Genomic DNA, 27,364 nt, shown 5'->3' on the forward strand with positions numbered 1-27,364 from the left:
TTGGATCTTCATTCTCTTGGTGTGGCATCTCTGAGAAGGGGCTGCTACTTTCCAAACCAGAACCACTGAGATCCTAGAAGAACTGTAACTCAATCTGAGACATCAGGGGGCTGGACACATGGAGTGCATCCTCTCTGAGGTGCAGTATGGCATTGCCTTTGTAATCTCGCATGGTGTCAAACCTGCCGGGTACATTTGTTGTGAGTCCTGGACAGACTCAATGCAGACACCCTTAGTTTCTTCTGCTGTAGTGAGTACCTTGGTGAACTCGTGGATAGTCATGATGTTGAGGTCCTTACACGCTGGTGGTCCTACCACTGCTGGTCCACTCGTGTCTACCAGGTTAAATATTTGTGGTTTCCATGCTGACTTGCCATAGATGCATTGCATTGTTAGTGTGCCACTGCAAGGAATGGGTGATCCATTGTATGTTGTTAACTTTGCAGTTTTCGTTTGCATCATTAATTTCCAACGACTCTGATACATATCCTTCAGGATTTGGACTGTGAGGATATTTGCACTAGTACCCCTGTCAATCTTAATCCTGAGTGTGAGTTTGCCAACTTTCTTTGGGCACATGATGTTAATGGTAACAAAAGCTTCCAGTTGTTTGACTTCATCAAAACAATGTGTCAGGTTCACAATATGGAATGCCTGCTCATATTCTGGTAAAGAATCGCTTCACTCTGAGTCTTGTCTCAGGTCTATTTCGCTCGAGACTTCATGTATCGTCTTGCATATATGGAAGTCTCTGGTGCACTCCTTGCTGCTGTTACCCTGTTGCTGCACCTGTCTTCTGTTTGTTTGTGTCTATTGTGCCTTCTGGCTGTCTCTTTGGAGCCAGTTTTCTTGCATAGACGGGCTCAGTGTCCTTTTGCACCGCAAGCCTTTCACAGATTTTGAATTTTTTTTTAAATTTATTCATGGGACGTGAGCTTCACTGGCTATGTCAGCATTTATTGCCCATCCCTAATTGCCCTTGAGAAGGTGGTGGTGAGCTGCCTTCTTGAACCGCTGCAGTCCATGTGGGGTAGGTACATCCACAGTGCAGTTAGGAAGGGAGTTCCAGGATTTTGACCCAGCGACAGTGAAGGAACGGCGATATAGTTCCAAGTCAAGATGGTGTGTGACTTGGACGGGAACTTGCAGGTGGTGATGTTCCCATACATTTGCTGCCCTTGTCCTTCGAGGTGGTAGAGGTCGCGGGTTTGGAAGGTGCTGTCTAAGGAGCCTTGGTGCATTGCTGCAGTGCACCTTGTAGATGGTACACACTGCTGCCACTGTGCGTCGGTGGTGGAGGGACTGAATGTTTATGCATGGTGTGCCAATCAAACGGGCTGCTTTGTTCTGGATGGTGTCGCGCTTCTTGAGTTTTATTGGAGGTGCACCCATCCAGGCAAATGGAGAGTATTCCATCACACTCATGACTTGTGCCTTGTAGATGGTGGACAGGTTTTGGGGAGTCAGGAGAAATGCAGGACAACTTTTCGGTGAATGGGACAAACCACACTTACCACACTGTTTGCTTGCTTTTTGTGACCTGGTTACTTGGCCAATACTGTCAGCTTACCCTGGTGCTTGCAGATGCTGTTGTCCAGGTACAATGGCTTCATATTTCCTGCCAATTTCTAGCAGCGCATCAATGCTGTGACCTTTTTTTTCCCAAGAGGTCTTTTTGAAACACTTCAATAGGTGTTGAGACAATCACCAGCTCCATTATTCACTCCGACAGCTCAGTTTCTGAAAAATCACATTCATTGCCCTTACTACAGCATCTATTGATGAAGTGATCTATTGATTCCTGTGGCTGTTGCCTGTAGGACATCAATTCCAAGCGATGAATTCTAAAATTCACTCTTACCCGAAGCTGATTTTCTAGCATTTTCCATATCTTTGCAGGATCTTTCTGGTCCTCTTCAGATAGGCCTGAGGTATTGATTGTGTATAACCCCTCATTTCCAACTGCTATCAGTATTTTCACAGCCTGCTTCTCTGGTTCTGCAACAGCTTGGTCTATGAAGCATAACTGCATTCTTTGTTTGAAATGTCTAAACTCGGATAGGATATCAATGGCCTTCCAGTTCGTACTGGGAAATTTGATATGCATCCTTCTGCTGTTCTTTTGCCTTTTTTGGACACTATGAATATGCAAAGATGTTTCAGTCATCCTGTTAATATAAAGTTACTTCAGATGCACCTCCAACAGTGTATTTGCTGTGCTTTCTGTTTTCTGTTTTATATTTCACTTTGTTCAACTCTGTGTGTGCCTTCAGCATTGTACTGATTATGATTTTTCTATTTGTGTCTTAAAACTTGTTTTAAAACTTGTTCTATTGACTCTGCATAGTTCCCTATTACAACCCACCCTTTTTTATCTTTGTTTGAATTTTGGCGCGCTTTTGCTTTGCTCAGAGCAGGGCTCCCGACTCAGCTGGCTGCTTGCCCAGACTTGCCCAGCTCAAATATACTCACAATTTGTGAAGTAATTAAGCCTTATTTCCTTCTGTGTTCTGCACTACTGAAACTTCTGACTCCTGGTATTGTTTTCAAATCTTGTTTCACCCATGGTCTTCAAGCAATCACCGCTGTATCAGACCGCAGCCACCATATCATGCATTTCTTTGAGTTAGCTTAAGCAACACCATGAGGTACGTGGAGTCCAGTCTCTTGAGGATCTCTAGAAGGTTTATTAACAGCTCAAACTAATACATACAACACAGAGCAAACTATATACAGAACCTTTGCCCAGAGTGTGGCAGTGCAGAGTGACTTTGGCTTTTAGTCACATGAGTACATCCTGGTACTTAGCTCATTAGCATACTGAGTTCTTAAAGCGACATCACTCTTAAAGTGATCATAGAACAATAGTCATTGTACATTTGTCATCTGTATTGTTGCATACAATCTCTAATTTGTTTTACAATAGTAGGATATTAATTAACCCAGCTATCCGTGAAGATTTAGACCAGGAGAATCTTAGAACAGAGAAGGCAGAAACATAGAGACATTTTTCTTTCAGTTTCCCTTTATTTATGTAATGCTCATTTTATTACAAACAGTTTAATAGGACATTTGTTTGACTGGCTAATAAACAGAGAATCTCATGTTTAATTTGAAGACAATTCAAATTCCTATTTATTCTGTTTGATGATCATCTCCGCTCAATCTAGGGCTCAATCATTGGATATTTTTTCCTACAGCGGGTTCAGAGGTTGGCTGCTATCCAATTGGATGGTTACTCCTGGTGTCCTGGTCAACATTTACCCCTCAGCTAGCATCATTATCTTATTATAAAAGCAAAATACTGCGGATGCTGGAAATCTGAAACAAAAACAAGAAATGCTGGAATCACTCAGCAGGTCTGGCAGCATCTGTGGAAAGAGAAGCAGAGTTAACGTTTCGGGTCAGCGACCCTTCTTCGGAACTGTTTCAGTATTTTGCTAACATCATTATCTTATTGCTGTTTGTGGGACCTTGCTTTGGGCAAATTGGCTGCCATGTTCCCATACAGAATAAGTGAATACACTTCAGAAGTACTTTATTGGTTGTAAAGCACTTTGGGACATGCTGAGGTGGTGACAGGGCCTATATGAATGCAAATTATTTCTTTCTGCTCTGTCTAACTCAGGGTTGCCCAACATATGGCCCTTGCACCAAGATCCATAGAACCATAGAAAAGTTATAGCACAGAAGGAGGCCATTCAGCCTATCGTGTCTGCACAAGCTAAAAAAAACTCACCACCCAATCTAATCCCACCTTCCAGCACCTAATCTGTAGTCTTGCAGGTTACAGCACTTCAGGTGCATGTCCAGGTACCTTTTAAATGAATTGAGGGCGGTGAATTCCAGAGACCCACCACCCTCTGGGTGAAAACGTTTTTCCTCATTACCCTCTAATCCTTCTACCAGTCACCTTAAATCTGTACCCCCTGGTAATTGACCTCTCTACTAGGGGAAACAGGTCCTTCCTGTCTACTCTATCTTGGCTCCTCATAATTTTGTACAGTTCAATTAAGTCACCCCTCAGTCTCCTCTGTTCTAAGGCAAACAACCCCAGCTGATCCAATCTTTCCTCATAGATGCAACTTTCAAGCCCTGGCAACATTCTTGTAAACCTCCTCTGTACACTCTCCAGAGCAATTATGTCCTCCCTGTAATGTGGTGACCAGAACTGTGTGCAATATTCCAGCTGTGGCCTAACCAGCATTTAATACAGTTCCAGCATTACATCCCTGCTTTTGTAGTCTATATCTCAGCCAATAAACGAAAGCATTCCATGTGCCTTCTTCATCACTTTATCTACCTGACTTGCCACCTTCGGGGACCTGTAGACATGCACTTCAAGGTTTCTCACTTCTACCCTCTCAACATCCTCCCATTTATTGTGTATTCCCTCACTTTATTTGTCCTTCCCAAAAGCATTACCTCACACTTCTCTGGATTAAATTCCATTTGCCACTTTTCCCCCCACTCAACCAAACCATTGCTATCATTCTGGAGTCTACAGCTATCCTCTTCACTATCAACTACACAGCCAATTTTTGTGTTATCTTCAAATTTCCCAATCATGCCTCGCAATTTTAAGTCCAAATCATTAATATATACCACAAACAGTAAAGGACCAAACACTGAGCCCTGTGGAACGCCACTGGAAACCGCCATCCATTCGCAAAAACATCCATCAACCACCACCCTTTGTTTCCTGTCACTGAGCCTATTTTGGATCTAACTTCCAACATTCCCCTGTATCCGGCCTGCCAAAGGTTTCCATCCAGCCTGCGGATGTATTTCAGAGATGAGTAATTTCCCATTGTCTTCTCTTTCAGGCCGGCTTTTTAAAAATTTGCGCTGTCAGTTTCACAGCTGACAGGTGCTGACATCAGGAACAGCGATTTCCCAACTTCGGACAGATTCAGGATCTGAAAAAAATCGGATCCTGCCAGAAAACAGGTCTATCTGAAGTTGGGAAAGCACTGTTCCCAATGTCAGCACCTGTCAGCTATGAAATTGACTCACGATACTTATTTAAAAAACTGACCAACCACAACGCTGCTTTGCTGAGTGCTCCCACAACCTGCAATTATCAGATAGAGAGATGCACAGAGAGAAAGAGAGGGAGGAAATAGAGAGAGAGGGGGAACAGAGAGAGAGGGGGAAACAGAGAGAGAGGGGCAGAAAGGGAGAGAGTGGGGTAGACAGAGAGGGGGAACAAAGAGAGAGAGAGGACGAACAGAGAGGGCAAACAGAGAGAGAGAGGGGGCAGAGAGAGAGCGAGGACTGAGAGAGCGAGAGAGAGAAGGGACAGAGAGGGAGAGAAAGTCATCAAAATCAGCCTGACAGATGGACATCTATCCGGAATATTCCACATCGCTACGGACAACTTGTGCAAGCAAAAAAATGGCAGGTGTCTCACTAAATCAGTGTCCAACATAGTGATGAGAAAATAAGTCAATTAATTAATCGCCTCATTTAAAGCTTCTTCACAAAAATGCACATTTGTTGCTGTTTTGATTAATAGTAAGATAACTTTTTAATGCCTTTATCTTTCTGAAATTGTCTCACCGACCCCTCATATAAGTCAAAAATTGTAATGTGGCCCCCTACGTGAAAAGGTTGGACAACCCTGGTCTATCTGGTCTGTGTGGCTCAGTCCCACAGTGGAGAATGCACTTAGCAACTAAGCCATCAGAAAATATGGTGTTGAACTAAACAATTCCAGAACAACAATGGCCTGTGTTAAGCTTTGCACTGCTTACCATTTCACTGTCAATAATTTTTTTTTAGTCGATATTGCTATTTTGAGCATGAAGATGGATCACCAGCTGAATGAAAATGTCACCCTGCTAGGGTTTTCAGTCTGCTGATTTCCAAAATATTTCACATCTATTTACCATATCATGTTAGAAGACAGGAGAGTCTTGAAGCTGCCCTTCTTCTGTATCTAATCAATAAACTGTGACATTCTATCAATAACGACACATGACAAGGGTGCAATCCAATAAATGCTGGAACAGAATTATTTAAGCAATTATAATACATTGAGTGTGTTCAGTAAGTAACTGTAGAAGACCATTTAATCCTAGAAGTGGGAAAGGCCCAATAACTCACGCTAAATGCAATAAAAAAAACATAATTCACCTTTCAGTATTGTATGCTATTTATACCGCGAGGTTGTTTTTCTAAATAAAACTATTTGTTTATGTACTGATTAAATACTTTGCATCTAACCCTCTTGGGGCTTTCATTTGCTCACTGCACTGATGGTGCATTAAATGCGGGTTCATTTTTTTCTCCTTTCTTTTGTCAATGTAGAGCTTTCCTGTAGCTCAGATGCCTTTCATAGGAGCATAAATACACTGGCCAATATTTGTCCCTCAACCAACATCACTGGGACAGATCATTTTTACATTGCTGTTTGTGGGAGCTTGCCGTGTGCAAATTAGCTGCCACGTTTCCTTGATTACAACAGTGGCTACACTTCAAAAGGACATCATTGGCTGTGAAGCACTTTGGGACATCCTGAGGTCAGAAAGGTGCTATAAAAACATAAGAAATAGGAGCAGGAGTAGGCCATTCAACCCCTCAAGCCTGCTCCGCCATTGAACTTGATCATGGCTGATCTTGGGCTTCAACTCCACTTTCCCACCCGCTCCCCATATCCCTTGATTGCCTGAGATATACATTATAAATGCTAATTCATTCTTTTCTTTTATAGGAACAGGACATTAAATTAAATCATAGCTGATCTGTACCTTGGCTCCAATTGTCCACCTTTGATCCATATCACTTGATACCCTTAGCTAACAAAAATCTAGGAATCGCAGTCTTCAAAACTCCAGTTGATCCAGCATCCACAGCATTTTGGAAGAGGGCTTTTCAGATTTTCACAACTTCCTTGCTTCACTTGGAACTGATGAGGGTCTTCAGACTATTAAAGGAGCAATAACCTCTAATGAAGTGCCCACAGATGTCCCTGATAAAACTTGAAAAGCAGAAGAAATGTTCATCTGCCACATGAATTGGAAGATACCTTGATTATGCTCCATGGCACTGTGTTAATTATTCAGACACAAACTGGGTGCCAAAGCACTCAAAAAGGCAGAAGAGCCTTTGTGTGGCAACTCTTTAGCAACATAATTCACGTGGGGCTCTTTGCATGGAATATATCCGAGCTTAATTTTTTGCTCATTTGAAAAGTGCACATTGACATTGCATTTGCATTATATATCTTTTATAAATATAGAACAAAATGATTTGGTTAAAAAGGATGTTAATGTTTGATATGCACTAAGATTTTAAATGAAGTGTAGTTGATACCATTCTGATTTAGATCAGGATAAAATTCTAAATATGGATGTAGCTCATCAATCCTATTTTTAGAACATTTGCAAGTTTTATGTTCATTAGGTCGGAGATAACAGTGCTGGGGAATTGATCATTTCCCATTTTTGGCATCTAGTCTCGGCATCGAGCCTTCCCAGATTAAGCAAACCAAAGATTGATACATAATACACTTCCTTCTACTCTGCGCCAACAATGTGCCTCAATTTGAACCTCTCAAAATCACCCCTTACTGTGCCAACGTGACTTTACCATTTCCCAAACCAGCCATTTTTGTGACCTGTCTAAGTGAGATTGCCAATTAGTGCTGAACCACTGCTATTTTGCACTAATGAGGGATTAGTATTTGGAAACCTTTTGACTTTTGATTAATGAAATAAATCAGCACAAAAGGAAAATTGGGTTAAGCAATCGTTAGAAGTAAGCGAAGTACCAATTACGGACCATACCATTCACTGCTAGCAAGCCATTAAAATAACTAATAATGAGTCACAATTCTCAGTGGTGTGCCAATTTTAATTGAGGTTGCCTTTGAGCCAGGCTCATCAATGTACCTTTTCATCAAAGTGCATTTGTTTTATGTTGGACAAAACATGTTTATAGTTGTTAAATAGAGAAAACTCCACAGCGTGCCATTGAATACAAAATTTATTCCATGAGTGAAGAGAATAAAACAGAACATAAATGAAAATGGGAGCGCATAGATAGTGAGGGATTCAGGAAATTTTTTTAAATTGGAAACCCTGGTGAAGGGCTGAGTTCATAATGTAGGACTTCACCAAAACAGAAAAGAGCAAGATGATGTTGTCAATCAGGAAATAACGGTTATAGGCAGTGCCAAATTAGGGTTTTAAAAGCTGTTGTATGATCGCCTTTAACAGTGATGTCATTTTAAGATCTTCGGATGCTAAGTAACAGGATGTAGTCATGTGACTCAAAGCCAGAGTTACTCTGCAACTGTAATGCCTAGAGGAAGGTTCAGTAAATAGTTAGGTCTGCACTGTATATAATAATTTAGCTGTAATAAACGTGTTTGAGATCTTTTAAGAACTGGACTTCATGCATTTCATTTATGTTGCATCAGACAACATAAAGAATGCATTACATGGTGGAAGCTGTGGTGAGAAGACAAAGTCTAAGTTGAAGACCACGGGTAAAACAGCTTTGAAAATGACCATTCCTACAGCCACTGGAGAGGAAGTTCAAAAAAAATGGTTCAAACAGTAACAAAAAAGGAACTTACCTCAAGTTGTAGAAGATAGAGCACAGAACGACAGGCTGTAAGTAAATCAGGTGAGTCATTGTGTCAATGGTTGAGGGATATTGGTTTACAAAAGTACAAGCTTTGAAGTGATGAGAAGATTGATTTTTCTAAAGACACCGTAAAAAAAGGACGGTGAAGATCCGACTCCTCTCCCAGATTGATCGAGGTTAGCGTCATTACAGGAGGTGCCCAATTGCAAAAAGCATGGGGAAACACCATCACTGCAGAGTCTCCATTCGTGCAGCCACAGCCTAAAAAAACATTAAACCACTTGAGCATGAAGAACATAAACAAACTCTCGCAAAAAAAGCAATTGAACTGTCTATTGAACAACTGTGCAAACAGACAAGCTAAAGTACTGTAAGCAAGATAAACACAGCACTATAAAACACCTGCTTCTCTACATCAAAGCAGCCAGTCTAAACAACAGACAATTTCTTAAAGAGGATACAGCACAGAGTTGTGGAACTAGTCTTAAAGCAAGTTTTAAGCAAAAGAACAGCAGGAAGGTGGATACCAGATTTTCCAGCATCAACTGAAATGCCATGAATATCCTATCCAAGTACCAACTTTTCAAACAAAGAATGCAGTTATGCTTCACAGACCAAGTGATTACAGAACCAGAAAAACAGGCTGTAAAAATACTGATAGCAGTTGGAAAGGAGGGATTACACAGAATCCATATCACTGGCTTATCTGACAAGGACCAGAAAGATCCTGCAAAGATATGGAAAGTGTTAGAAGATCAACTCCGATTAAGAGTGAATTTCCGAATTCACCATCTGGAATTGATGTCCTACAAGCAACAGCCACAGGAATCAATAGACCAGTTTGTCAGCAGATGCCACAGTAAGGGCAACCAATGCGATTTTTCAGAAACTGAGCTGGCAAGGTGATGAATGGAGCTGGTGATTGTCTCTTAGAATTAGAATTAGAAGTGCCAGGTGAATCTAAGTCAGATCAATTTCTTTGACTCCATCTATTCCAGTTGCAGAATCCATCCTGACCCAGGCAAAGTCGAAGATGTAAGGCATATGCCTACCCCACAAGACAAGTAAGACCTCCTGAGATGTCTTAGATTTTTCAGCTTCTTGGCACCATACATTCTAAATTTTTCTGACAAAGCATCATCACTGAGATAGCTCTTAAAGAAAGACGTACCATTTGTATGGCAGGAGGACCATCAGCATATGTTTGAGTCTCTCAAACAAGCATTGTCAGCAGAAACCTGTAACCTGCAGCACTATGACTCAAGGAAGAAGACAATCCTGGAAGTCGATGCCTCGCAGAAAGGTCTAAGAGTGTGCATCCCACAGGATAGCAAACTAATTGCATTCTGATCCAAAAGTTCATCCTCAGCACAATCCAATTACTCAAACCTAGAGCGTAAAACACTTGCTCTGGTGTTTGGAATCACAAGGTTCCACATGTACTTGTTCGGTAAGCAGTTCACAGTGCAAGCTGACCACAAACCACTGGAGATGATGTGGCACAAACCATTGACAAGCGCACCACCTCAACTACAGCGGCTCTTAGTGAAAGTACACGGGTACGACTTCGACGTCTGCTACAAACCAGGTACCAAAATGGTCACCTCAGATACACAGAGGAGATTACCAAACTGAGCAAGAATGAAGAAGTTCCACTGGATCTACAAGTGGACAGTATGGACATCGAGGTGGAAGATGTGCTCAAAATTGATTTATTGCATTTTGGTCAGCACAAATGTGACCAACTACAATCAGAAACAGCCAATGACCTACAACTGAAGGTACTGTGGAGAGTCTGATGAAGGGTCACTGACCTGAAATGTTAACTCTGCTTCTCACTCCACAGATGCTGCCAGACCTGCTGAGTATTTCCAGCATTTCTTGTTTTTATTTCAGATTTCCAGCATCTGCAGTATTTTGCTTTTATTTATGTACTGTGGAGAGTCATCACAGAAGGTTGGCCTGACATGATGAAAAAGGTGCCAGAAATTCTCAGGTGATTTTGGCCTTACAGAGCTGAACTCGGTATCTCGAGAGACGTCACCTTCAAGGGAAAATAAGTGAATGTGCCCAAAGTTCTCCGACAGGATATCTTGTCATAATTTCACCAAGGCCATATGGGCATAGAGCGAACAAGATGACTGGCACGAGACACTGTTTCTTGGCCAGGGATCAACAGTGACATTGATAGGTTAGTGAGGATGTGTGAGGCATGCCAGAGCAACCAGCCAAAATAACGTAAAGAATCTTTACAACCTTACGAGATTCCGTCAGTCCCTTGTTCCAAAATCGCCACTGATCTATTTTCCGTTAATGGAGACGACTTTATCTTAGTCACTGATTATTTCTCCAAATTTCCAATTGTCAGACAGGTAAAAGACACTTCAAGCAGGGTTATCACAGACGCATTGAGTGCTATATTCAGTCATTGGTGCACCTGAAGAAATCATTTCTGAAAATAAGCCACAGTATAAAGGCAAACCTTTCATGGATATGTACACCAAATGGGGCATAAACCATGTGATGTCCTCACCACACTACTCTAGATCTAATGGTCTTGTGAGCGAATGGTTCACACAGTCAAATCACTTATCCTGAAGTGTAGGACAACAAAACAAAATTTTCATGTTGCCATGCTCCACCTCAGGGCTACACCTATTGATATAGGCTTGCCGTCACCAGCAGAGATCATGCTTGGCAGACAAGTGCAGACGACTCTGCCAGGCCATCATCTGTCCTAATTCTCTGAGATGCAGGAGCCACTGCTTAAAAAACAGGGGAGAATGAAGATGGTGCATGACTAACACGCAGGGGCGGCACTATCTCAGCCATACGTAGGACAAAAAGTCAGGGTCACGCACCCCACAATGAGAAATTGGTTACCCGCAGAGGTATTCAAAGTATGCAGTGAGCCTATGAGATTATAATGTCGAGTGGAGCGGTGTTGAGAAGGAGCCAAAGCCAACGAAGAGAAGTGTGCAATACTCCACTTGCACACAGCTTTCACGAAAGAACATATTCCGACAATGAGGGTGTGACAGAACAACCAACCAACACATTGACAACATACCGGTAAACCCAAACCAGCCGAGGGTGAAAACTGCACCCCCAGAAGGTTGCACCATAACCAGATTTGGAAGATTACTGAAATGATATATGGACTTTTAAGCTTCTAAATGTCACAATCTCTTTCCTGTGTAACTAGTTTCGATGTTATTTAATTTTATGTATTTTACTTGCTGCATACGAGACTCATCTTTGGAAAGAAAGGGGATGTTGTATGATTGCCTTAAAGAGTGATATCTCTTTAAGATCTTAGTATGCTAATGAGCTAAATACCAGGACATAGTCATGTGACTCGAAGCCAGACTCACTCTGAAACTGTAACACTTAGAAGAAAGTTCTGTAAATAATTAGCTTTGTACTGTATGTAATAGTTTAGCTGTAATAAACCTGTTTGGGATCTTCAACGAACTGGACTCCACACATCTCATTTATGTTGCATCAGATAACATAAAGAATGCATTACTGCATCCTGGTACTTAGCTTATTAGCATACTAAGAGCTTAAAGGGATATCACTCTTTAGAACATTAGAACATTACAGCGCAGTACAGGCCCTTCGGCCCTCGATGTTGCGCCGACCTGTGAAACCATCTGACCTACACTATTCCATTTTTATCCATATGTCTATCCAATGACCACTTAAATGCCCTTAAAGTTGGCGAGTCTACTACTGTTGCAGGCAGGGCGTTCCACGCCCCTACTACTCTCTGAGTAAAGAAACTACCTCTAACATCTGTCCTATATCTATCACCCCTCAACTTAAAGCTATGTCCCCTCGTGTTTGCCATCATCATCCGAGGAAAAAGACTCTCACTATCCACCCTATCTAACCCTCTGATTATCTTATATGTCTCTATTAAGTCACCTCTCCTCCTCCTTCTCTCCAACGAAAACAATCTCAAGTCCCTCAGCCTTTCCTCGTAAGACCTTCCCTCCATACCAGGCAACATCCTAGTAAATCTCCTCTGCACCCTTTCCGAAGCTTCCACATCCTTCCTATAATGCGGTGACCAGAACTGCACGCAATACTCCAGGTGAAGCCTCACCAGAGTTTTGTACAGCTGCAGCATGACCTCGTGGCTCCGAAACTCGATCCCCCTACTAATAAAAGCTAACACACCATATGCCTTCTTAACAGCCCTATTAACCTGGGTAGCAACTTTCAGGGATTTATGTACCTGGACACCAAGATCTCTCTGCTCATCTACACTAACAAGAATCTTCCCATTAGCCCAGTACTCTGCATTCCTGTTACTCCTTCCAAAGTGAATCACCTCACACTTTTCCGCATTAAACTCCATTTGCCATCTCTCAGCCCAGCTCTGCAGCCTATCTATGTCCCTCTGTACCCTACAAAATCCTTCGGCACTATCCACAACTCCACCGACCTTCGTGTCATCCGCAGATTTACTAACCCACCCTTCTACACCCTCATCCAGGTCATTTATAAAAATGACAAACAGCAATGGCCCCAAAACAGATCCTTGCGGTACACCACTAGTAACTAAACTCCAGGATGAACATTTGCCATCAACCACCACCCTCTGTCTTCTTTCAGCTAGCCAATTTCTGATCCAAAGCTCTAAATCACCTTCAACCCCATACTTCTGTATTTTCTGCAATAGCCGACCGTGGGGAACCTTATCAAACGCCTTACTGAAATCCATATACACCACATCCACTGCTTTACCCTCATCCACCTGTTTGGTCACCTTCTCGAAAAACTCAATAAGGTTTGTGAGGCACGACCTACCCGTCACAAAACCGTGCTGACTATCGCTAATGAACTTATTCTTTTCAAGATGATTATAAATCCTGTCTCTTATAACCTTTTCCAACATTTTACCCACAACTGAAGTAAGGCTCACAGGTCTATAATTACCAGGGCTGTCTCTACTCCCCTTCTTGAACAAGGGGACAACATTTGCTATCCTCCAGTCTTCCGGCACTATTCCTGTCGACAATGACGACATAAAGATCAAGGACAAAGGCTCTGCAATCTCCTCCCTGGCTTCCCAGAGAATCCTAGGATAAATCCCATCTGGCCCAGGGGACTTATCTATTTTCACACTTTCCAAAATTGCTAACACCTCCTCCTTGTGAACCTTAGTCCCATCTAGCCGAGTAGTCTGAATCTCAGTATTCTCCTCAACAACATTTTCTTTCTCTACTGTAAATACTGACGAAAAATATTCATTTAACGCTTCCCCTATCTCCTCTGATTCCACACACAACTTCCCACTACTATCCTTGATTGGCCCTAATCTAACTCTAGTCATTCTTTTATTCCTGATATACCTATAGAAAGCCTTAGGGTTTTCCTTGATCCTATCCGCCAATGACTTCTCGTGTCCTCTCCTCGCTCTTCTAAGCTCTCCCTTTAGATCCTTGCTGGCTATCTTGTAACTCTCAAGCGCCCTAACTGAGCCTTCACATCTCATCCTAACATAAGCCTTCTTCTTCCTCTTGACAAGCGCTTCAACTTCTTTAGTAAACCACGGCTCCCTCGCTCGACAACTTCTTTCCTGCCTGACAGGTACATACTTATCAAGGACACGCAGTAGCTGCTCCTTGAATAAGCTCCACATTTCGATTGTGCCCATCCCCTGCAGTTTCCTTCCCCATCCTACGCATCCTAAATCTTGCCTAATCGCATCATAATTTCCTTTCCCCCAGCTATAATTCTTGCCCTGCTTAAAGGCACTTTTACAACAAAAGCCAATAAAATGCAGGAGGAGGGGAATATGAGGGAGTTGAGGAGTTTCATATCTTGAGACAGAATGAATTAGAGGAGATGGTTCAATGAGTCTTGTTTACAACACAGCAAAGATGCAGAGAGGAGGAAAAGGTTGTCGGGTTCCATATTCGAAGCTGCGAAGGAACAAGAGAGGTAGAATTAGAGGAGCAGTGATCATAGTATCAATGAAATGGACAAGCAAGAAGAGATGTTGGGGATAAGAGATAGGGGCCTAGAGATTCCATTAGTTTGCCCTGGTTTTAGCAGTGCAATTTGCTTGAAATGAGCCAAACCAGCATAAAAGATTGAAAAATTTTAACCACAAGTTACATTGAGTGTAAATCGAGATTCTGCAATTTTAACACTGGTTGAAAAAACATTACGTAAGAGGTTAGCCCCACCCACAAAACTGGCCACACCAAAGTGGCAAAGATGGCAACCCATGTTGTACCCATCTCACACAACAGCATCTCCAACTCACCAACCATCAACCAGCTGGTTCGAGTGCTGAACTATTCCACGACTTGACCACAGACTCCGTTTCCTGTCTCCATGTCTCTACTGCACCAGCCATTGAGTCTGGCCGGAGAGTTTTATTCTTAAAAGATTAAAATATGCCTCCAGAACAGTTACATCCTTTTCAAAAGCTTTTGTGCCCATATGTGTCTATTTAGCTTTAACTCATCACAGCTCTTTTAATTTTACCCAGAATTCTTTGCCAGCAGCCCTTTTAGAAGTTTGACTGTACTTTTTCAAGTGTAACACCAATTGTTCCATTTATTCCTGTATCTCAAACTGTGCAGTCATACTTATTAGGGTCATCAATGAATTAGCAGCAGGATCAAAACTGTCATCAGAATTTACATACAATAATCCCACCTCCTCCAGCCTTACCCTGTCCTGCCTTCTATCTGGTTTATAAATGACAATATATCTGTCATTTATATCATGCCCCTTAATGTAAAATATGTCACAAATAGATGCAAAGACATAGACATTAATATGTAAAGTCCAGTTTTCAGTTGTAACCATCACAGTATGCTAACATTAATGACCAAAATTGATTTATTGACACAATGGTAATCAAAGATTTCTTGATACCCATTTCTCTCTTTTTGGCCTCTGTCCCAATTTAAAAGGCACTAACTCACATTGGGGTATTGTTTCACAGGCACTAGGCACTTCCAGTATCTTTCCAAATGTCCTTTTTTTATACGCATGCCTTCACAGACTCATGGGGAACATCACTATAACAGGGCTTGATTCTGTTCTCCCTTGGCATTCATACCTACACACTTTCTGGCAACTGTGGCTACTAGAAATCAGGAGCAGGAACCGTGGCGATTTTTTTCCCATTTAGTAAGCAGCAGACACTGAGGCCAGCGATAGTAGCCCAACCCTTTCTCCAACATAGACCAGCTAATTTAAGACATGTTAAGGATCAAAGCTAGGATCTTGGGTAGATGAGTAAACAAAGTTTGGCTCAAGCACAGTATTGCAACAAATATTTTGAGTGCACTTTATGTCTGTAGATTCTTGTCTGTTTGTTGGCAGATGTAATGTGGAGTATGTTGTGCAGTACCATCTATGTGCTGATCACACCTCAATGAGAAGAGGGCAAAACAGGAGAAGTAGTATTAATCCCTGCAGTACGTCACAGGCTTTTGATTGGGTGGTACAGCGGGTTAATGCATTATCCTTTCATCATGAGGTACTTGATTAACAGCCAACCCAGACTAATGGGCTAAAAGTCACTTGGCTGTGAGCGTGGTGTTAAAATAAGTTGACATGGTCTCGGCCTTGTTCCTAAATGGCACTCCAAGTATAAAACGACCACTAGTTTGTTGACTTTACTGAGAAAAACCATTAAAATCAACTGAGGGTTCAATTTGTTCTGGCAGTGCACTGGTTAATGCATTTGCAGAAAATTCCTTTGTGCTATTACAACACAGTCATTAATCGGTCTGAAATAAACAATTTAAAGATTGTGTTAAAATAGCATAGTGGCGTTTTACACAAATATATTAACCAGTGCACCACTAGGGAAAATTAAGCCACCAGATACAGAAAAAGTGCAAAGTGGGGTGAAATCGGACTAGGATGGTCCCACAAAAAAGTTAATTGTGGATCACAGTCCGCTTTACAACCTCTACGATTTTCTTTTACATTGCAGTCAAGGAAACGTACACAGGAATAGAGTAGAACAGTACAGAACCTGGTGACAGCCTTGACTTAGTGGCAGCACTTTCACCTTTGGGTCAGAAGGCAGTCGGTTCATAGCCCTGCTCTAGAAACTTGAGCATGAAATCCAGTCTGGCACTTGCAAAGCTAGTACTGAAAGAGGGCTGTATGGTCAGACATGCTGAACTGGATATTAACTGAGGGAAAGAGTTGGGTGAAGGGAGGGGGGAGCTCTGAGGTTGGGGAATCTGGAAGAATGGCTTTCCCTCAGGTCCTGCTGAATTTAATGACAGGGCCTGATTAGAAAGTTTTCTCTCCATTTCCTGGCTGCAGCCAACCAGATTGAGAGGAAGAAAGGGAGGAGGAGGTTGCGTTGGAGAGGAGAGAGGCAACAGAGTTTTCATGGGGAGATTGGAAGGGTCAGTAGCGGAGGAGATCGGAAGCCTCAAGGAAGGTAGATTGGGGGAGTTGGGGTTAGATATGAGGTCCCACAGGGGAGATTAGAAGAGTTGTGGAGGAAATCAGAAGGGTCGGGTGGGAGAGTGGAGATCTCGTGGAGGAGATCGGCAGGGTTGGAGGGTGCTGGAGGATGACTGATCACATGGGGTGGGTTGGTGAAGCTGGTAAGAAAGATCCAGCAGATAAATGGAAGCACACTTACCTCCTGGACTAGCAGTCCTCGCCTCCCTTTACCTACCCATTGTCTGAAGAAGACCTGGTGAGTTCTCCCTGGTGTCCCAGCCTATATTTTTGCCTCAGTCAATGTCAGTAACACATATATCTGGTTAGTATCTCAGTGCTGTCTTTGGGACCTTGCTATGTTTCCTACATTGCAACAATAACTACACATCAAAAGTACTTAATTGGATGTAAAGTCCTGAGGTCATGAAAGGTGCTATAAAACTGCGAGTTATTTCTTCTTTAAGTTACCGGGTCACCTTTACATTGCTTGAACAGATATTGAATTACAGACTGCTACCAGATGAGACATTTTATTTCTGTTAATAGTGCTGCAGAATCTGAGGATAGTGTCTGATTTCATGAAAGAGCGGATTTTGATTTAACGTGTATCTGTAATTGTATTTTATTTAAAGATGATGCTTGATTTTAGAACTGAGCAGAGGCAGCAGTATATTGAAGACAATAATCACAGTTTAATGAACGTTAGCATAGTGTGACATTTTTACGAACTTGTAACTCACGCTGGGCAAATATCAAGAGGTCATTGTAAATCTCAAAAAAAAACCTTCTAAGCTAAATAAAACAATTTTGAAATTGTGAATTGGTATAGATAACTTAAATATAGAGTTATTTACTGGATGTAAATATGGAATTATTTGACACAGAGACGTGGCAAGAACAGAACCAACTTTAAAATCTCAGTTACATAGAAACTTCTAGAATGTAATGACTGCAGTCATTTCCTTGTGCATTTGACTCCTGAGCTCTGATTTTAACCCATGGCAGTATTTGGGAAAAGGATAGAGGTTAACAGCAAACTGTCCTTATCTTGGCAATGTGAGGCCCGAGGGATTTTAACTCCCAGGCCTCATCAGCGTGCCCTTCCCCAGGTCAGTTTTCCACCATAAATCGATGGGAAGTGGAAGCAGGCTGAAGTGCGGGAGCACAAATGTCAGAAAGAACAGTCCCTCAGGTAAGTAATGAGGAGGCCCTCATGATTGGAGGTGTGGCCAGGCACTGGAAAAGCCTAAACTTTCCTCTGGGCTTGGAGAAGCACACGGAAAATAAAGCATTTTTGTAGGCCTCGTCTAGCCCAGACTCCTGTTCCTGACAGGAAAGCTACAACCATTCAGGCCTGTGGTTAAAATAGCAAAGAGGCCGTGATAATGTCACTAGACCCGGATCTAAATATTTAAAGACGGATCCTTCTGGATTCTGTCACTTGCCCTTCATGCCTATTCCAAAGATCGCAACCTGCAAGGTCAGTGCTGGATGCTGGTGTGTGAATCTCACATGGTGATTTTAACTGCCCGCCACCCAACCACCCAATTTCTGTCAGACAGGCAGTGTTAAAATCGCCTCTCTAATCTCTCAATGTGATTAAATCTGTCCTCGACACTGTGTTGCTCTAATTTTCAAGGAAGTTGTCATTTAAGAGGCTGTCACTTTATGGGGTGATTCCAAGATTGGGCACTTCTGGTCAGGGAGGGCAGTTGGAAGGGAAGGTAGATCAGGCCAGCAGTCTGTCATTTTCTGTCACCGGCTACAGGCCTGCGATTTGCCAGCCTGTGTTACCAGTAAGCATTGCTCAACACAGACAATGCCTAACCGATGAAACAGCCCTTACATTCCTCAAGATGTGAATAAAGTAGCAATTTAATTTATCATTGGTAATCCTCACTGCACTGAGAGACTCTCTGCATTATGTGAATAATATAGTGGTGTGTACATATATCATTCAGACAAAAGGTCATTAACCTGAAACGTGATCTTTGGCCGGAATTTTTCCCTCGGCGGACAGGATCCATCCACCAACTGAAAAGTCGGTGGCGAACCCACCTCCGCCTGGCCTGGTGATCCAGACCGCATTTTGCGGTCCCCAGGCCCTTAATTGGTCTGAGGCGGGACTTCCACCTCATTGAGGCAGGAAGTCCCGCCTAATGGAGCTGTCGGCCAATCAGAGGGCCGGCAGCTCTCTATCCCATCAGCGCCACCAGGAGCGGTAGTCACTGCTGGGACTGCAACCCAGTGAAAGATGGAAGCTATCGGGGAGCCCGGAGAACAGGTAAGTTTTTGGGACCTTGCCAGGGGCAATCGGTTGGGCCCTGGCAAGGCAAGGGTGGTCGATTGGGGGGACGGAGGGCGCATTGGGCTGGTTGGGGCATCGGGGGCAGCCCTCCATCAGGCACAGGATCCTGATCAGGAGAGCTCCCCCGCCCAAGGCCGTCGGAATGCCACCTACTTTTAACAGGAGTCTTTTCTCGGGCCTGGGGCGCCCGTCAGTCAAGGGTAAAATCCCTGTGCCAGTGGGCGGAGGGCGTTAACTGGCCTTAAACTGGCCATTTAAGGGCCTTGATTGGCCTGGGGCAGGCGGGCTGTTTCCGGTCTTTGTTTCTCTTTCCACACATGCTGCCAGTCCTGCTGAATATTTCCAGCATTTTCTGATTTTATATCTGAAATGAAAAGATTGGTTAGTGGTTTAAGTGACATCAAAATCAAATACAGGAACAGGAATAGGCTATTCAGACCCTCAAGGCTGTGCAACATTCAATTAGATCTCATGGCTGATCTGTATCTTAAACTCCATTTGCCATCCTTGGTTCCTAACCCTTAATACCTTTGTCCAATAAAACATTTATCAATGGTGTTGAAGGTAGTTCTATATTTTCTCTCCGATGTTGGCCCTGTCTGCTGTGCAATTTCAATGTTTTTCTTGGTTTCATTTCAGATTTCCAGCACTTGTGAGTTTTGCTCATTTCATCTTGGGTTAACTTGTATTTGTTCCCGGTCAGGAAAGCAAACAACCAGAGTCATTATCAAAATGAGTTGACTGTAGGGGAACAGGTAGTTAGCAACCAAGAACATTGGATGTGTCAAATCAGACAAAATAAGAGAATTCCACACTGAATTCCTTGGGAAGAAAAAAAATAAATACAATTTCAAAAGCATAAAATAAGAAGGCTGCCTGCATGAATTATCGAGACGATTGGCTGACCTCAAAAGGTAAAGCAAAAGAATGCTTGCCGATTTATGACAAGTGTCAACAGGGAGGGGTATCATTGAATAAGCAAGCATCTGCAGCTGGACAGAGGTGCACGCAGTCTCCCTACTCACAATGTGATCAGTTGTCGAGAGTTTTCTACAGACATTGCTCGCGAGAGTGGGAATGGGAATTGTAATTTGGCTCTCTCAAACCGCTCTGATACCTCAAAGGTAAAAGGCTTCCACGTCGGCACTGTGCAGATCAGGGAGGCAAAAGCAAAATACTGCAGCTGCTGGGGGCTGCATTTTCATTCCGGGGTCAGATAATTTCCAGGTCCCAACCCCACACTGTGTCAGACACTATCTTCAAATGTAAATAATCTAACTGGGCCAGGGGTAATTGCGGTGCACAGTTAGCAGCACCAAGACCAGCATGGAGGCGAGGAATGGCTTTCGACTGCAATGTTGAAAGGCAGGCAGCAGCCATGACAGGGCTCACCATTGCCTTGCAGAATGGTGCAGGCAGCAAATCAGAGCCAGCAGCGTTATGGTGCAAACAAGTGGCCAAACAATGAACAGGAAGGCAGGTGAAGCACCATGTTTCAGTTACACTTTCGTCTGATATCTTTGGACATTATTTGATTTCGATAATTATTCAATGTCCAACCTCATTGTTCTCGACAGCTAATCACTGGACTGTTCGTTCCTCCTGGTCTCCTCTTTGAAAATTCCTTTCTGGCTCTCCCCAGCCCGTTAACAAGCTCCTGAAGGAGTTTTAACAATCCGTTAATTGGAGGTGAACAGGTTCTCAGCTCCCCATCCCCTGCCCTCTCTCTGAAAATTGCAGTGCGTTCCAGAGGTCATTGATGAAAGGTCATCGACCTGAAATGTTATAATAAAAGCAAAATACTGCGGATGCTGGAAATCTGAAACAAAAACAAGAAATGCTGGATTCACTCAGCAGGTCTGGCAGCATCTGTGGAAAGAGAAGCAGAGTTAACGTTTCGGGTCAGTGACCCTTCTTTGGAACTCCCTAAAGAAGGGTCACTGACCCGAAACGTTAACTCTGCTTCTCTTTCCACAGATGCTGCCAGACCTGCTGAGTGATTCCAGCATTTCTTGACCTGAAATGTTACCTCTGTATCTCTCTACATAGATGATGCCTGACCTGCTGAGTATTTCCAGAATTTTCTGTTTATAGATCAGGAAAGGCCTGAGTTTATTCCCCAGCTGCATCAACAAAAAGAACACTATACTTGACTGCAGTGCCTCCTGATTCAGGAGGGGGAGGTTGACTAAATTTTTATTCCTGACTGCTATACAGTGACCCTCCCTCCTCCCTTCTCCTATTACTGGAAGCACTATTGTCTGGATGCTGGGGGTGGGCCGAGTTAGAATTGGCAGTAGTGTTTTCCACAGTCTGATAGCAGTCTGACTTCATAGGTTGTCAGGTGTGGCTCAGTGACTGGCACTCTTATCTCTCATTCAGAGAGCTGTGGGTTTCAGTTCCCCCTCCAGAGACTTGGGGAGAATTTTTAGGCCCTGATGAGGACAAGAAAATTTGTGCCACCAGCCAGTTTTCCAGCATCATCCTGCCTTCGGTCCATTTTCCTGGAGGTGGGATGAGTGGGGTGTGCGGCTAATAGCCAATTAAGTTGGAGAGAGGGCACCTCAAAATGGAGGAACCTGAACTGCAGGCTGCAGCTCCTTCCGTGCTGGAGGGCCTCTTACTGGAGACCCTCCGGCTTTGAGCCCACTTGCCATCTGAATTGGATGGCAAACCCACGTTCTGGCCATTAATTGGCCAATTCGGCGACTATCACTGCCATGTGACCTTTTCCTAACACAGTGCAGGGTTGCCACCCTCCCCCCCACATTTGACCCTGACGTCAATGTCCCAACCCAAAGAGCAAAATCCTGCTCTCAGGCACAATATCTAGGCTAATGCTGCATTGCAGTACTGAAGGAGTGCTGCACTGTCAGAGGTGCAGATGAGACATTAAACCGAAGCCTTGTCTGCCCTCTCAGATGAGCTTGCCATGTGCAAATTGGCTACCATGTTTCCTACATTGTTAGCATGACTACACTTCCAAAGGACTTAATCAGCTGTAAAGTGCTTTGGTCTGTCCTGAGGTCATGAAAGGCGCTATATAAATGCAAATCTTTCTTTCTTGCGTGTGAATAATAACCACTGGAATAAAGAGTAAGGCGTTATAATTCATCTCATTTCCTAAAGGAAAGTATTTGTGAAGGATTCATTATTAGAAGCTTTTCAAAAAGAAGGGTTATAATTCAGGGCTTCTTTCTTGTTGAGTGGCTCGACAACTTTTTCACTGGAAGGAGAAATGATTTGCTGTGGCCAAAGTTTGGAGACTTAGAATCAACCACCCTCCAGGAATCGAGGTACATTCCTTGCTTTTGTCTTTTTCGAAGAAGCAATTACTATGTTCAGAGTGTAAAGTAGTTGGAACATGTTCCTTATTCTTTGAGTTGTTCATTTAATTCACATAAGTTTAGAAGTCCGTGTTGCGAATATTATTGATTAAACACAACATGTTTGTCCGACATTCCTCAGTCCATTATTTTAACATGGGCATTAGGCCATTTACTTTAAACTGATGGACACCTCTGCAGGCAGAGAAATAAACTCCAACGATGTTAAGCATCTGCTATGATGTTACCAACATAATTTCCAATTATGTCAGCAAACTATTGATAAAAAAATTATGAAAACACGGGTCACTATTTGAAATTATATAACTGTGATATTGGGGGAAATGCAATTTTCAAGATATGGGCAATATATTTTATTTGAATAACAACAACAACTTGTAATTATATAGCACCTTTAATGTCATTAGAACTTAAAGCAGGGTTTTGTTCAGAAAGGAGTAATAGTGTTAAACACACTTGTTAAATACTGTAATTCCACTCTAACATGTCACCATAAATTCTGTCACTTTAAAAAAAAAAGTACACAAAACTCTCCAACAGAGAGTTTGTTCGTGCTCTGGGGCCCAATGTAGTCTGATCGCCTGGCATGTGGACAGCCTACATCTGAAAGACAGAAGACAGTTTCATGTTTCAGGCCCGACTTTCCTTACAAGTGTTTTCTGTTTCAGATTTACAAGGGCAATTAGGGTTGGGCAACAAATGCTGGCCTTGTCTGTGACGGTCACATCCCATGAAAGAATAAAAATAAATTAAATGGTCCCAAAGCGCTTCATGGCAGCAAACTTTGTCACCGAGCCACATAAGGTGAAATTAGGCCATATGGCCAAAAGCTTGGCCAAAGAGGTAGGTTTTAAGGAAAGAAAGAGAGAAAAAAAGAAAGAAAAAAAGACTTGCATTTATATAGCATCTTTCATGATGGCGTTGTCGACAGTGCTATCAAACGCCACTTAAACAGCAACAACCTGCTCACTGATGCTCAGTTTGGGTTCTACCAGGGCCACTCGACTCCTGACCTCATTACAACTTTGGCACAAACATGGACAAAAGAGCTGGACTCGAGAGGTGAGGCGAGAGTGACTGCCCTTGCTATCAAGGCAGCATTTGACCAAGTGTGGCATCAAGCAGCCCTAGCACAATTGAAGTCAATGGAATTCGGGGGAAAACTCTCCACTGGCTGGGCTCATACCCCGCACAAAGGAAGATAATTGTGGTTGTTGGAGGCCAATCATCTCAGCCACAGGACATCACTGCAGGAATTCCTCAGGGTAGTGTCCTAGGCCCTGTAATGAGGAGCTGCCACCATATAAGTTTTAAAGCAAAAGAAGAGCAGGAACATGGATACCAATTTTCCCAGCATGAACTGAAAAGTCTTGGATATCTATCTGAGTTCAAACTGTTCCAACAGATAATGCAATTATGCTGTACAGACCAAGAAATTATAGAACCAGAAAAACAGGCTGTAAAAATAATGACAGTGATTGGAAATGAAGGATTGCACAGAAACAATACCTCAGGCTGATCTGACGAGGACCAGAAAAATCCCACAAAGATATAGAAAGTGCTAGAAGATCAACTCAGATTATGAGTGAATTTTCAAATTTACCACCTAGAATTGGTGTCCTACAGGCAACAGCCACAGGAATCGATAGGCCAATTCATCAGCAGATGCTGTAGTAAGGGCAACGAATGCGACTTTTCAGAAGTTGAGCTGTCAGACTGAATAATGGAGTTGGTGATTGTATCAACACTCATTGAAGCTTTTCGGAAGGACCTCTTGGGGAAAAAGAAAGATCACAGCATTGACGCACTGCTGGAGATGGCAGAAAATACAAACCAATTGTAGCTGGACAACAGCGCCTGCAAGCACTAGGTGCAACCAAAAGTATTGGCACCATAACCAGGTTTAAAAAAGCAAGCAAGCTGTGTAGTAAGTGCAGTCAGTCCCACTTATGGCAAAATTGCCCTGCAATTCGTGACCTGTACAAGGCGTGCGGTGAAAGAGGACACTGGGCCCGCCTATGCAGGAATTCTGGCTCCAAAGATGCAGCCAGAAGTCACAATAGAACACAAACAAACAGCAAACAGGGCAACAGCAGCAAAGAAAGTGGCAGAGACCAGCATAAACACAAGCTGATACATGGGATCCGCAGCAAAGCAGACCTGAGACAAGACTCAGAGAGAGGTAGTTCTCAGACAGAAGATGAACAGGCGTTCCACGTTGAGGCAGGAAATCTGACCATTCTCAAACTTGCAGCAGATGCATGAATGAAAGCATTTATTTACTTCGATTTACTTCAGCCCAGGATATTCTGTCCAAAAATTGATCGCAACCCCTAGCACAGTGAAGCCGTTTTAACAGTAATAGTGTCATATTTGCATGCTGTTACACTTCAGAAGTACTAAATTGGCTATAAAACATTTTGGGATGTCCTGTGTTTGTGAAAGACGCTTTATAAATGCAGTTTCCTTCTTTTTTTCAATCTCCCTCACCTTTGTAACCTTTTTATATGACGTTGACAATTTCGAATTTTGGTTCTACAATGGATTGGATATTTTACAGTTATGTTGTTGGCATTTCGCACAATATAGCTCAGTGAAAAAGGGCTGGTAGAATGTCTTAAACCTAGGAGACACAGTAGGATAGAAACTCAGGTGGATTAGGCTTTTCTCCTGCTCTCGTTCAGTGTATAGAGTCCAATTAGACCTATCATATACAGAACAGTCACCGTGGAATTCCAGCCACATTGAAGAAAGATTGGAGTCAAAAGCCTACGTTGACAATAAAGCAAAAGGGGCTACCATGAGAGTCATTTATTTGTTCTTTCATGCGATGTGGGCATCACTGGCAAGGCCAGCATTTGTTGCTCATCCCTAATTGCCCTTAACAACTGAGTGGTTTGCTCATTTCAGGTAAATGGTAGGCCATTTCAGAGGGCAGGTAAGAGTCAATCACATTGCTGTGAGTCTGGAGTCACATGTAGGCCAGACCAGGTAAGGACTGCAGATTTCCTTCCCTAAAATCACAGAATCTCAGAATTGTTACAGTGCAGAAGGAGGCTATTTGGCCCATTGTGTTGCACTGGCTCTTTGAAAGAGTGGTTCACCTAGTGCCACTCCCCCTTCTCCCTGTAACCCTGCACATTCTTCCTTTTCATTGAACAGTCTAGTTCCCTTTTAAATGCTTCAGTTGAACCTGCCTCCACCACACTGTCAGGCAGTGCATTCCAGATCTCAACCACTTGCTGCATGAAAATGTTTTTCTTCATGTCACTTTTGCTTTTCCTACCCATTACTTCAAAACTGTGCCCTCTTGTTCTTGATCCTTTCATGAGTGGGAACAATTTCTCCCTATCTATGCTGTCCAGACCCCCTCATGATTTTGAATACCTCTATCAAATCACCTCTCAGCCTTCTCTTCTCCAAGAAAAACAGTCCTAACTTCTCCAATCTATCTTCATAACTGAAATTCCTCATCCCTGGAACCATTCCTGTCAATCTTTTCTGTACTCTCTCCAATGCCCTCACACCTTTCCTAAAATGCGGTGCCTAGAACTAGATACAATACTCCAGCTGAGGTCAAACTAGTGTCTTATACAAGTTCAACATAACTTCCTTGCTCTTGTACTCGGGATTCCTATTAATGAAGCCCTGGATACTGTGTGCTTTTTTAACTGTTCTCTCACCCTGTCCTGCCACCTTCAATAACTTATGCACATATACACCCATGTCCCTCTGCTCCTGCAATGCCTTTAGAATTTTACCCTTTATTTTATATTGTCTTTCCATGTTCTTCCTGCCAGAATGAATCACTTCACATTTCTCTGCATTGAACTTCATCTGCCACCTATCTGCCCATTCCACCAATTTGTCTGTGTCCTTTTGCAGTTCTACACTATCCTCCTCACAGTTCATAATGCTTCCAAGTTCCGGATCATCTGCAAACTTTGAAATTGTGCCCTGTACACCACGGTCTAGGTCATTAATAGATATCTGGAAAAGCAAGGGCCCCAACACTGACATCTGGGGATCTCCACTACAAACTTTCCTCAAGCGTGAAAGACACCCATTAACCATTACTCTATTTCCCATCTCTCAGCCAATTCCATATCCATGTTGCTACTGTCCCTTTTATTCCATGAGCTATAACTTTGCTCACAGGTCTGTTGTATGGCACTGTATCAAACGCCTTTTGAAAGTCCTTGTACACCACATCAATTACATTGCCCTCATCAACCCTCTCTGTTACCTCCTCAAGAAACTCCAGCAAGTTTGTTAAACATGATTTTCCCTTAAGAAATCCATGCTGACTTTCTTTAATTAACCAGTATTTGTCCATCTGACTATAAATTTTGTCCTGAATTATTCTTTCTGGAAGTTTCCCCACCACCAAAGTTAAACTGGCCTGTAATTGCTGAGCTTATCTTTACATCCTTTTTTGCACAAGGGTGTCATGTTTGCAATTCTCCAGTCCTCTGGCACCACCCCCAAGTCTAAGGAAGACTGAAAAATTATGGCCAGTGCCACTGCGATTTCCATCCTCAGTATTCTTGGATGCATCTTATCCACTCCTGGTGCTTTATCCACTTTAAGTACAGATAGCCTATCTAATACATCCTCCTTATCAATTTTAAATGCTTCTAGTGTCTGAATTACCTCCTCTTTCACAATT

Source organism: Heterodontus francisci, chromosome 6 (assembly GCF_036365525.1).
Source record: "Heterodontus francisci isolate sHetFra1 chromosome 6, sHetFra1.hap1, whole genome shotgun sequence".
Lineage (NCBI taxonomy): Eukaryota > Metazoa > Chordata > Chondrichthyes > Heterodontiformes > Heterodontidae > Heterodontus > Heterodontus francisci.